Raw genomic sequence first — 13020 nt, 5'->3', positions numbered from 1 at the left:
ATGCAGTTTGCATATTCTCAAAGAGAAGATGGTGAGAATATGTGTATATGCCTAAAATGCCTGGACGCAATTTGCATATTCCCAAAGAGAAGATGGTGAGTGTATGCGTGTACGCCTAAAATGCACAAGAGTATTCTACCATTTAATTTAAAAAGAATGTTAATATAAATAATCAAGTCATCATCATGTGTAGACTGGGCAGATATTAATATCCCAATTTTGCAAATGAGAAGAATGAAGTTCAGAGAGGTCAAGTAATAATAGTTGCTACTATTATTAAACAGGTAATACGCCAGAGACCTGAAATAAATGTATTACATATTACCATGTGTTTTGCACTAAATGGTGTCTCCCAAAATTCTTACGTACTAACAACCAGTATTTTAGAATATGACTGTATTTGGAGATGAAACCTCTAAAGAAGAAACTGAGTTAAAATGAGGCCATAAGGCTGGGCCCTAATCCAATCTGTCTGGTGGTTTTTTGGTTTGTTGGTTGTTTGTTTGTTTTTGAGAAGAGGAGATTAGGACACAGAGAGAGACACCAGGGGAACGAGTACACACAGAGGAAACACTGCATAAACACATAGTAAGAGGGCAGCAATCTGCAAGCCACGGAGAGAGGCTGCAGGAAAAAACAAACCTGACTCCTTGACTTTGGGCTTCTGGCCTCCAGAACAGTCGAAGATCAATGTCTGCTGTTTAACTTACCCAGTCTGTAGTTTTGTGATGGCTGTCCTGGCAAACTAATATACGCTGAAAATAATGAGTTTAGCATCAATAACTTCATTTACAACTAAGAAATTTAAAAATAATAAGTAATGTAATGTGACTTTAAACTCATTTCTGTCTTTTTTTTTTTTTTTGAGACCGAGTCTCGCTCTGCCGCCCAGGCTGGAGTGCAGTGGCCGGATCTCGGCTCACTGCAAGCTCCGCCTCCCGGGTTCAGGCCATTCTCCTGCCTCAGCCTCCCAAATAGCTGGGACTATAGGCGCCCGCCACCAAGCCCGGCTAGTTTTTTGTATTTTTTTAGTAGAGACGGGGTTTCACCGTGTTAGCCAGGATGGTCTCGATCTCCTGACCTCGTGATCCACCCACCTCGGCCTCCCAAAGTGCTGGGATTACAGGCTTGAGCCACCGCACCCGGCCTCATTTCTGTCTTACACCAGAAATCAGACCGCTAAGCTCTATGACATCCTCCCAGCATGATCAATGACAATGCTAGCAACTAAAGTATCCTAACTTTTAATGCAGTGTTCTTTCTACAAAAGTATCAGAAAGTGACCTTGTTAGACTCATTATGACATTAAAACAGAATGGGAAACAAAGTTAAGAAAAAAATATAGTTCCTTGGGAGGCCGAAGCAGGAGGATCACGAGGTCAAGAGATCGAGACCATCCTGGCCAACATGGTGAAACCCCGTCTCTACTAAAAATACAAAAAATTAGCCGGGCATGGTGGCATGAGCCAGTAGTCCCAGCTACTCAGGAGGCTGAGAGGAGAATTGCTTGAACCTGGGAGGCGGAGGTTGCAGTGAGCCGAGATTGCACCACTGCACTCCAGCCTAGCGACAGAGCGAGACTCCGTCTCAAAAAAAAAAAAAAAAAAAAAAAAAAAAAAAAAAAAAAGAGTTCCATCAAAAATGAAAATGTCTGATTTTTCTTTATACTTTCTCGGAATAAGACTAAAAAATTCAAGGTAAATTATTTTTGTAGTCATTCTGGAGTGATACAGTCGTTTTTATTTATGGTCCTTAAACCTTCCATTTTAGTTTATCCTAAAAAATAACTTTGATCAAGACCCTCTTCCTTTAGGCATCTCCATTTATTTTATTTTAAGTAAACAGTTTTCCTAATGCAGAAAGCTTCCCAAAGGGAAGATACTTTTCTGATATTATTTTGATTAGCTGGTAAAGTTACTGAAAAGTGCTGGAAACCCCAAATACCACAGCATCCAACACAAAGAGCTGCCTGGAGAATGTCATCTTAATTTTGTGAAGCAGATTTTTTAAGACTCCAGATAAACGATGGTCTGATTAAATTAAAAGCAAAATTTCTAACAGGCATAGATTAACTTACAACACAATCATATGGTAGAATATTATATGCCCACTGAGAATAATTAGAATGCAAACATGCTCATGATATTCTCTCGAATGAAAAAAGCAGATTGTATGACAGTCTGTATAATGATTCTACTCATGTAATATGAATTCATTAGAAAAATTTTATACACCAAATGTTAATAGTCATAGTATCCACGTGGAGAAATGAGACTTAATAATTGACTACTTTTAATTTTTTTCTTGTTCTCTAATTTTAAAAACAAGCATATGTATGGTATATGAAGAAACAGGAATGGAAGTAGAATGAGAAAGTAAGCAAAAGTAGAGCTTAACCATGATTTCCTAAATAAATAAATATTTCAAGCATGAAAGGGCTTCATCTTGAAATTGGGTCAAATTAGGCCACCAGTCAATTTAATTTATATAAGACAAGTGAAATTCTGAAAAGGTGTGTGCTTGTGTGTAGGTAGAGGTGTATGGGGGGGCGGGGGAAGGGAGGGGACATATTTAAATGTACAAAGGAAAACAGCTGTAGGAAATTTTCTTGTGAACTCCTGCTCTCCTTAATCTATTTACCACACTGCAGCCAGAGTGATCTTTCTAAAATGCAAATCTGATCTTATCCCTCTCTGATTTAAAACTTCCAAAGCCTCCCCACTGGTCTAAGGATAAAGTTCAAATTCCTAAACATGACTCACAAGCTCTTGCCTGACTGCTCGTGGTTTACCTGCCCAGACTTAAATCTCATTACTCTCTGCTGTTTTCTAAAATATGGTCCTGATGAATTTTGTCTCAGTTCCACTCAGCCTCCCCTCTGGGTTTGTAGTGTCCCTCTTCTTGGAAAATTCTCCTTCCAAATCTTTGACTGATTATTTCTCACTCATCTGTAGTGGCTAGCTTAAACATCATTTCCTCTGCTATGTCTTCCGTGAACAACTAAATCCCACAAGATCCCATCCACCTCTGGGCTTCCCCTCATGGTACCTCTTTCGTAGTATTGTAATCATCCACTGTTATGTCTGTATTCCCCCCAGTGGCTCTCTGGGGGCAGAGTTCTGAAGACACTGTTTACCAGTGTATAGAAGATTAAGAGATTTTGTAAGTCAAAATAAAAACTCATTTGTATGAAAAACAGAACTAGTTTCTCTCTTTAAACTTGAAAGTCTGCTTAGCTCATAACAAGCTGTGTCTCTGTGTGTCTCTGATTGATTGTTGTATTCCCAGTGACTAACTCTGCTTGGCACACTTTGGGCTCTCAGTAAGGGCTGTAAGAAAAGCTGTCCACATGGTTGTTCACTCATCAAACACTGATTGAGAGCCCTGGATGGGCTACTGTGGGCTAGTTACCAACTATGCATGATAGGCACACAGGGCATGGGTGTGCTCTTCAATATATATCAATAGTAATATAATAAGAGATTATAGCATTGGGAGGGCTATAGCAGTAAATGAACATGACAATTACCAGGTAGTGAGTCAAGTGCAAAGGAGAATGATGTGAGAACACATAGAAAGGACACCTAACTCAATTTATTTTACCACCAAGTTTTTTAAATTATGGCAGCTGGTTACAAACTGTAGCAGTCTCCTGATAGCTGTTTTTCAAAAGCAGTTTAGTTAAACTGGAACTAGTAAGTTACTCTTAAGAATTCGTTAAAAGTAGAAATAAACAAATGACACTTGAAGATCTGTTAACAAACTTTGATAAACTGAAAGGCATTTACTAAAAAAGGTGTAGAATTCAGTCAGCTACTGGATGATGGATCCTTCTGTGGAAGGACAAGTGGGTCTGTCTTCCTGCCACATAGGACAGGGCAAGGGTGAGACATGTAAGAAGAGAAAAATAGACAAATAAAAATCTGTAAATTCCAAAGAGAAAACAGATTTTCCTTGTAAATATTTTCCCTTAGGACTTTTAACATCCTTTAGGGAAATGGCGATTTTAACAACCCTGGCTTTGCCTGCTGCTCAGTTTTCAAATATCTTTTCCAGGTCCAGAGAGTAAGCGGAATGGTCCTGGCTGCCAAATGCTAATAGCCTTGAAAATCCTCCACGAGAGAAGAAAACCAATTAAGATGTAATTAAATCATCACTTCATCATTTCCGCATATGAAATATTACACTGAGATCAAGAATTTGGTGTGAGTAGAGGATTGGTAAATCTTAACTTTGATCTTATTTTTTTTAAATAGGAAAAAAGTAGGTGTTATGTTTTCTTGGTATTTTTCCTGAAGAAAATTACTGTCTGGGCATTTGCTGTCTACTAGGGAGAAAAAGAAAAACTTTTGGTGGCAAAATATGGACAATAAATAGTTGATTTATGAGAAGTATTTATTGCTTACAGGTGAGGAATTAGGGAATGATTCATGAAGAATGTAACATTTGTGCTGATCGTGGAGGAAAAGATGAGGTTTGAATATGAGAAGCAGGGCTCGGCCCAGGCTTGTTAAACTAAAAGATTGAATGAAGGAATGAATAACTATTTCAAGTCTTTGTAAAGTTACGGGATTTCTTGTCATCAAAGTTTCTGTCTCCTGTTTTTATGCAAATAATGTCACCCCTTCTGAGAGAAAAGTAGACAGGTGATCCACAGGTATGGCTATGTGAGAAGCATATCATTCAGGAGAGAGAAGTAAAGCTCCACATAAAAGAGCAGACGCTTAGGATCAACCTTGACAGATGGATAGGGTTTGGCAGCTTCAGGTGAAAAGATTATCTTCTAGGTAAACAATCGTAACTGACGAAAGCAGGCTGCTCAAAAAGTGCAGGCTATGTACTGGGAAAGAAGCTCAGTTGGCTGCATCTGAGACTGATGACTGGGGAGAAATGGGACATTAGGAAAGAGGAGAGATTTCATTCACATCGTGGTTGTATTTGAGTGAACACAGACACCAATCTTGAGCCCACATCTTCTGTGGCTTGAGTCATAATGAAAAGCTGTCTTCTTTGCCGCTCTTCGTGGCCTCGTGGCTTCTCTAATTCCTTAGCCTTAGCATGGAAGCCTCTTTATCATTCTGCTCTGTGTGATTCTTTCCATACTCCCTGGCTGGTGTCTTCAGAGTCACAGAAACTTCCTTACTAGACGTGAGGAAGGAGGGAGGCTTGGTAAAAGGGGATGTGTAAGACCGGAAGTCAGCAGAGAGGAATCCTAATTTTGGCTCTGCTGGCAACCTGCCGAGTGACCTTAAGCAAACCATTCAATATCTCTGAATCTGTTACTTCATCTGTAAAATGAAGGGTTGGGCCAGATGATTTTATTTTATTTTATTTTAATGTTTAGAGACAGTCTCACTTTGCCACCGAAGGTGGAGTGCAGTGGCTGATCATAGCTCACTGCAACCTGCAACTCCTGGGCTCAAGTGATCTCAGCTGAGACTCCTGAGTAGCTGGGACTACAGGTGTGCACCATCATGCTTGGCTAATTTTTAAAAATTATTTGCTGACACGAAACCTCACTATGTTGCCTAATTTCCTGAGATTACAGGCATGAGCCACTGTATCCAGCCCAGGACACATGATTTTTAAGACGACTTCCAGTTTCCTATGTTTATCTATTTAGTTTCTATAAATTCTAAGAATTAAAGGCTTAAATAGTAAAATCTGCTTAATCCACTTTAGAAACTAAATTGCGAAAAATGTAAAGCATGCTTCAGTGTGTAACAAGCCTTACTCAGAGCCCCTTTGGCTCTGTTTACTCACTGCAGAATAACTGATTCCAACCCAGGGTTTTCCCTTCATGCCAACACGAGAGTTCTATGGTAGAAATAGCACTGACCCAGGAGTCTGGCATGAACATTTTTGTCTCCCTCAATCATCTTCTTTCGACCAACCTTGAACTACTCCTCAAGATAAAATGCCTCCCCAAGAGTGGGTCCAGCATTTCTGATTTTCCCAAGCTGATATTGGTAGGATATGATTTATCTCAGCATCATTGCACTCAGCCTGGAACTGTTGTACAGAGGGCAGAGATTACTTCAATCTTTTGGTTATTCCCTGACCAAGCTAAGGCTGAACCAGTGCCCTTGGAGAGCTGCTTGAGACAAGATCATAATTGCTACACTCTGCCTGGACTGAAGCTCTGCCCAAGGATAGGACTGGAGGTAAGTGGTCCACTGGAAGTACGCAGTTACGGGACATTTGGGTGGAGAAATGTGTGTGCGTGTGCGTGTGCGTGTGTCTGCGTTGGAGGGTGGGGGTGCTTGCATTCTACTTCTTGACTATTTCCCATAAAGTTCAGGCATGAGGGTAGACCTCTATTAAATGTCCTTACTCTTTAGCTTGCTGTTTTGCCTCTTTATTATCTGCGGTATCCTGGAAGGAGAAAAAATCCACAACATGTATCATTGATGGGATTTTCTATTCTTGTTTTGGTATGTGATAAATCCTAATTTGTTTTACCTTAATTGCCTCATGTGTATAATGGGAATATTAATACCAAATCCTAATTTTTATTTTATTTTATTTTTATTTATTTATTTATTTTTGAGATGGAGTTTCACTCTTGTTGCCCAGGCTGGAGTGCAATGGCATGATCTTGGCTCACTGCAACCTCTGCCTCCCGGGTTCAAGCGATTCTTCTGCCTCAACCTGCCAAGTAGCGGGATTACAGGCACCCACCACCACGCCCGGCTAATTTTTTGTAATTTTATTAGAGATAGGGTTTCACCATGTTGGCCAGGCTGGTCTTGAACTACTGACCTTAGGTGATCCACACGCCTTGGCCTCCCAAAGTGCTGGGATTACAGGCATGAGCCACCGCACCCGGTCTGCTTATTTAATTTTTTAATCTGTCATGTGATTTGTGAAATGAATGCCAACTGTGATCTAAACTGGTTAGAAAAAATAATAATAATGCCAAGTTTGCAAATTAAAACTCCAACATATGTTTAATGTAGTCTCATTGCTTTTTTCCATTGAATCTGAGACTGAAAAGTTCTTAAGACTCATCTGGCCAAACCCCACTCTCTCTTCTGGTACGTGGATCTTCTGCAAAGTTCTGTCAATTGTCCCGTGACCCACTTCTTGCATGCATTCAACAACAGGAGATTCACTACCTTCCAAAACAGCCCATTCCAGCTTTGGGCAGCTTTGGCCATTCCAAAGTCCTATACTTTGTCTTCTTAGAATATCTACCAAATTTCCCTTTATCTATTGGTCACAGCCATTCCAGATAGATCTAAGGTAGCCATTCAAGTGTGAGTACACTGAATCAATGTGGTTAATTCAATAGAAAATGTTGTTCTTCTAAGAATGTTTTTATCATGAGTTGCCAATATCTTAACGTACCTTCAGATAGGTACATGCATATCTCTATTATGGGAGCTGCTGCATCTTCTCTGTGTTTCCTTGCATTTGTTCCTTAGTCCCTTTCCAGCTGTCCTGTCAGTTAGGAGAGGTCTCTCTATATCCTGAAGATTTTTGTCCAGAGAACCAGAGATACATGATACATACAGCAATGTCATTTCTTTTGTTCTTCATAAATTAGCCATTACTGGGGCCGTGAAATTCTATCTAGTAATATAAATTTAAGCCACCTCAGCTGCTCTCTCAGGGGAAAAAAATAATACTGTTGCTTTCCCAGTTACAAAAGTTTGGGAATCATCCCAAAACATTTTTCAGAAAGAGGTATTATCTCCAGAGGCTAACGAGCATACACACGGATGCAAATGAACTGTTGACTATATGGAACCAGTAACAGCATGGTAAATATATTTGACTCCTGACAATAACAAAAACAAGTCTTGAAGACAGCTTGTATAATGGGAAATGGATTTTAACAGAAATTCTCCTCTGGATTTCTCTTTAGCACATTCACCACCGGCAGTACAGTTATGTGTTTGCCATTGAGCCACACCCCTAAGCCACAATGTATTATGCAAGTGCTGAGTTGCTGAGTATGGCTGATGCTGCAGCCCTTGTTAGTTAGTCTTGGAGAAGGAGGAAACACTTTGTTTGTGGATTCACAAGAAAATCTCTATAATCTATTTCCTGAAAGGTTTTTCTCTTTGACTTGAATGATCCTGACTTTCTGATTAAAGCCAAATTACTCAGGACATTGGAATGGTGAAAACTGGCCCCAAGAGGGCAGAAAAGTGCTTCAGTGGCAGAGAGAACTTGCTAATGCCATAGACACATATGTCTCTGTATATACACAGAAATACTAGCCCAACTACAACAGATCTGAGCACGTCAATGGATAAAGGTGTTTAAATTACCCTTTTCACGAAATGTCAGGTGGCTGAAGTCACAGTGACTGATTCTGTAGTTCCTTATGAATTCATCCTCTTATTATGAAAGGTTTCACAAGCAGTTGATCAAGAATTATATGAAACTTTGTAAGGAAGTATTGTTCTACTTGGCAAAGATCGTTTCTATTTTAACATCGATTTTAATTTATTTCACCCATCATTGTGGTCTACCTTGATGAACTAATCACTCACATTTGCCACTAATTCAATCTCCCTTGCATCTAGATGCCCATTTCTACAAAATCATAATAATAACAAAATTGTGGTTATCATGTATTGTGCCACCTTGCTAAGCACTTAAAATGCATGTATTGTATTTAATCCTTTTAACATCATTATAAAGCAGGCGTTAATATCCCATTTTTACAAATGAGAAAATCAAGGCTTAGGTAAGTAGGCCAGGTGTAGTAGTTCCTTCTTGTAATCCCAATACTGTGGGAGGCTGAGGCGGGAGGATCGCTTGAGGCCAGCAGTTTGAGACCAGCTTGGGCAACATAGCAAGACCACTGGCTCTATAAAAGATTTAAAAATTAGCTGGGCATGGTGGCAAGCACCTGTAATCTTAGCTACTTGGGAGGCTGAGGATAGAAGATTCCTTGAGTCCAGGAATTTGAGGTTGCAATGAGCTATGATTGTGCCACTGTACTTCAGCCTGGGCAACACAGCAAGACCCTGACTCAAAAAAGGAAAAAAAAAAAAAAAGATAAGTGCCTTTCTAACTCCACTACTTAATGCTGCAGTTTAAGTTAGATAGAGGCATAAAAGGGAATGAACCTAAGTGGTTGTTGATATATTTATGCACACATCACTTAAGACTGTTGTACTCCTTTCGTTCTTTGTTTTTTTTGTTTTGTTTTGTTTTGTTTTGTTTAGATGGAGTCTCGCTCTGTTGCCTAGGCTGGAGGGCAGTGGCATGGTTTCGGCTCAATGCAAACTCTGCCTCCCAAGTTCATGCCATTCTCCTGCCTTGGCCTCCTGGGTAGCTGGGACTACCAGTGCTTGCCACCACACCCGACTAATTTTTTGTATTTTTAGGAGAGACGGATTTTCACCATGTTAGCCAGGATAGTCTCAATCTCCTGACCTTGTGATCTGCCTGCCTCAGCCTCCCAAAGTGCTGGGATTACAGGCGTGAGCCACTGCGCCCGGCTCTTGTACTCCTTTCTAAATTATTCACTATTTTAGGTCAGAACAAATATTTCTATCTTTCCTTAGAATACAGCCATCGGCAAACTTCATACACAGTAATGGCCCAGGCTATTATGGAGGTACATACAGAAATCTTAGTGTCACTTGGCAGACACAGGAAGAAACTACTGGATCCTATACCACTCATCCTTCTCCAAAACACGTATGAACATGCTTTGACCAAAGCCTCCCTTGAGAAAGCCAGGAAATCTGCCATTCATTTCAATAGCTGGGAAGATTCAGTGCAGTCACTTTTTTGACTTGGCATTTAAGGAAGGGCTAGTCAGACAAACAGAAGCGAGGGAAGCCAAAGAAGACTGGCCCTCCCCACGTCTGGGAACAACACTCCTCTCAGGCAATGGAGGTTAATGATGCTGATGTTATTTTTAACCACATTTCCCCTGGAGTGCATGCCACTTCTTATGCCAAAAAAGAAGTTCTTTCTTTCCATTCCAAAACTCCACTATGAAAATTTCATATTCAGAACACCTGAGAGAGCTTAAACTTAGTTTTCAGAACCGAAAAATTGTCAAAATATTCAATAGCACGTGTTCAGTGACATGTATTTATTGTTACATGAGACTGTCCCTTTATCCCTATATCCACAGAGTTCTGGATGCTCATTCTCATTTCTATTACCATTAATTTTGCACATTTTAATAGTAAGAAGACAGATGACCTGGGTCTGCCTTTCATTTTTGAAACTTCAGCAAGCCACTCCATTGGTCGCCTCCTTTCAAAAGCCTCATTCATCATAATAGCAATGATGATCCTAGCTTGAGTTGCCTCAAGAAGTTGCTGTGAGGAAGAAAAGGAAAAAATCCAACTGACATTACCTAGAAATTAAAAAAAATATATATATATATATATATATACTCACAAACCCACAATCGATGCTTCCGTATTTATTTCTATTTAAGTATGTCTTGTCTCCATCCTGATGACAAGAACTTGCCATATGTTTCATGTTATCTCAAGTGCTTAAGAAGAGTAGGCATTCAGTGGATATCAATGATAATGATGAGAATGAAATTTAACATACCTTGCCACATGAATACAATTCTGCCAGTAGTCATGATCATTGCCAGCAGGCGGGGGCACAAGCCTGAAGACTTTAATTAGAAAGGTTCATAGTTGGTCTACTGCCGAAATATGGTGAAAAGCTATCAAATTAGTTCAAGGTTTCTTCCATTATCTGTGGTGGCTGCCACCTTCAGAAAGGCTACGCATTCAACAGCAGGTTTCTGGCGAAACAGAGACTGTGTTTCAGGAAACCTACATCAGGTATCTGAACAGCACTGGATATGAAATCAGGAATGAGTCTTAGCACACAAATGTGTGATCTTGCTAATGTAAAAGTCAAAGGATTTAGAAAAAAAGTAAAATGAATTAGAAATTTTCTTTTGCAAAAGAGTGGAAGAATTATCTCAATAGCCAAGATTGCCTTCTCTTTTCCATCTTAATCCAAACATGTTTTTCTTCTTTTTTAAAAACTAAAGCAACTTACTGGATTCCCAAATGTAGTATTAATATCAGTGGTAGCTTCAAAGAAACCACGATGAGTTCTTTAGGGGCTTTCCCTCCTAGCATCTTTTTCATGGTCAATACGCCCGACCTCCAGGTCTCATCTTAAAAGTCAGAGCTTTCCCCTTTCGTGAAAGCCTCCTATGTCTCATCAGTGCCAGACACACAGCAAAGTTAAATAGGGTCACAGTTTAGTGTGGGTCTCTAGGGTGAAGCCCATCCAGGGTGTGGCGATTTTTCCTATGCATGCTCTGGCTGGGCGGCTGCTACACACACGTTGATTACTTTAAGCCTGCTGAAGTGCTTGAAGCCTAACTGGCCTTTTAGAAAGGCTTCCTAAGGAGTCCTTTTCCAAGGAGGAGTGGACTCTGTCAAAAATGTCAAACAAAAGAAAGCAATGTCTACAAAATCCCTGTTAAAATATTGGGGTAAAAGCTGGATGGCTATGGAACTGCAAGGAACTTTTAAGCATACTTTAGTCTAAATCCTTCAGTTTTACAAAAAGAGAAACTGAGACTCAAAAAGGCAAAATACTGTTTTCAAAGTCACTGGAAAAATCTCAGACCACAGGACCCTAAGTAACCATCTTGCCTTACGCCAGGCTACAGTCCCCCAGATGTTTATTCTAAATAATGCCCAACTACAGCCGTCTGGAAACCAATATTGACACAATAGCCACCATGAACTGTTTCCAATAATCAGAAATTCGGTTTGAAAAATTAATATAATGACAAAGAGTACTTGAGAGGTTCCAGAGATTTCACACCCTTTATGCAGATGTTTTACTCTGGTGGAGAAATAAGCACAATCAGGAAGAACAAATGTGGTTCCCTTTCTTACGCATCAATGTGGCTCATTAAAACAATAATTTGCCTTTGTCTCTGTTTATTTTTTGCCATCTCCTTAAGACTGAAAAAGTAAAATTCAATTATTAAACTATTTCAGTTTGTTTTTAAAGTCTTCCTTTTTTCAATTTTTTGTTCTGTAACAAATAGATTTTCAATAATGTTATAATGCGTAAATTCTAGCCAAATATATTTTTTCTTTTATAATTTCCTTTTTTAAAAAAGTAACTTTCTCTTCTCTCCAAATATTTCATCCCTAAATTATGTAAACTATTTCTCATTCGGTTTTAAAAAATAAAATCCATACTTCTGGCTTAAATTGCACACATTTGTAATATTCATACCAACAGATGCCTATCCAGCTAGTTGTACATCTGCCTACCCACCCATTCATTCATCCATCCTTCCATCCATCTTCTCAGTTATTCATTTTTTCAATAAATCTTTAATGAGTGTCTTTCATGTGCCAGGCACAGTGCTAGGTACTGGTGACCTAAGTGTGTAAAAACTAAGCATCTCTGACCTTGAGGATCTACTCCAGTGGTACTAAATTTGTAAATCCTGGATTTTGTTAGACAACTACATACAGTATTATGTGATAGTGTGTTCCTGTAATGTAACTCACATTACAGGACAGTTCTGTTTTTTTTTTTTTTTCTTTTGAGATGGAGTCTGGCTCTGTTGCCCAGGCTGGAGTGCAGTGGCACAACCTTGGCTCACCGCAAGTTCCGCCTCCCAGGTTCACGCCATTCTCCTGCCTCAGTCTCCCGAGTAGCTGGGACTACAGGCACCCGCCACCACGCCCAGCTAATTTTTTGTATTTTTAATAGAGACGGGGTTTCACCGTGTTAGCCAGGATGGTCTCGATCTCCTGACCTCATGATCCACCTGCCTCGGCCTCCCAAAGTGCTGGGATTACAGGCTTGAGACACTACGGCCCAGCAGGACAGTTCTTAAAAGCTGTCAATGATACTTTATTGCCTATTCATTCAACAAATATGTAATGAATATATATCATGTGCCAATCGCTATTTTAGGGATACATTGATAAAAATAATGTTCTTCTAGGAAAGTGTAATGACATTAGCCTCTAAAGGATATTGAGAGTATCTTGGTTACTAATTACTATCTAACCAGACTTCTCCCAATAA

At 39.7% G+C, this 13020-nt stretch overlaps 1 protein-coding gene across 2 annotated transcripts in view; it reads right to left on the bottom strand.

Moving 5' to 3' along the window:
• The window catches only part of P3H2 (prolyl 3-hydroxylase 2), a 168306-nt gene that overhangs the window by 57358 nt on the left and 97928 nt on the right, over positions 1-13020 (bottom strand). The window contains exon 1 of one of the 2 annotated variants that reach the window (XM_045387181.2): positions 643-659. The exons of the other annotated variant lie outside the window; for it this stretch is intronic. The gene's annotated coding sequence lies outside the window, so the exon portion shown is untranslated. Of the gene's footprint in view, positions 1-642; positions 660-13020 lie in introns of those variants that run through there. 2 annotated transcript variants of the gene reach the window in all.

This window comes from Macaca fascicularis, chromosome 2, assembly GCF_037993035.2.
Source record: "Macaca fascicularis isolate 582-1 chromosome 2, T2T-MFA8v1.1".
In the NCBI taxonomy this organism is placed as follows: Eukaryota; Metazoa; Chordata; class Mammalia; order Primates; family Cercopithecidae; genus Macaca; species Macaca fascicularis.
This window is presented reverse-complemented; position numbering and strand designations above follow the sequence as displayed.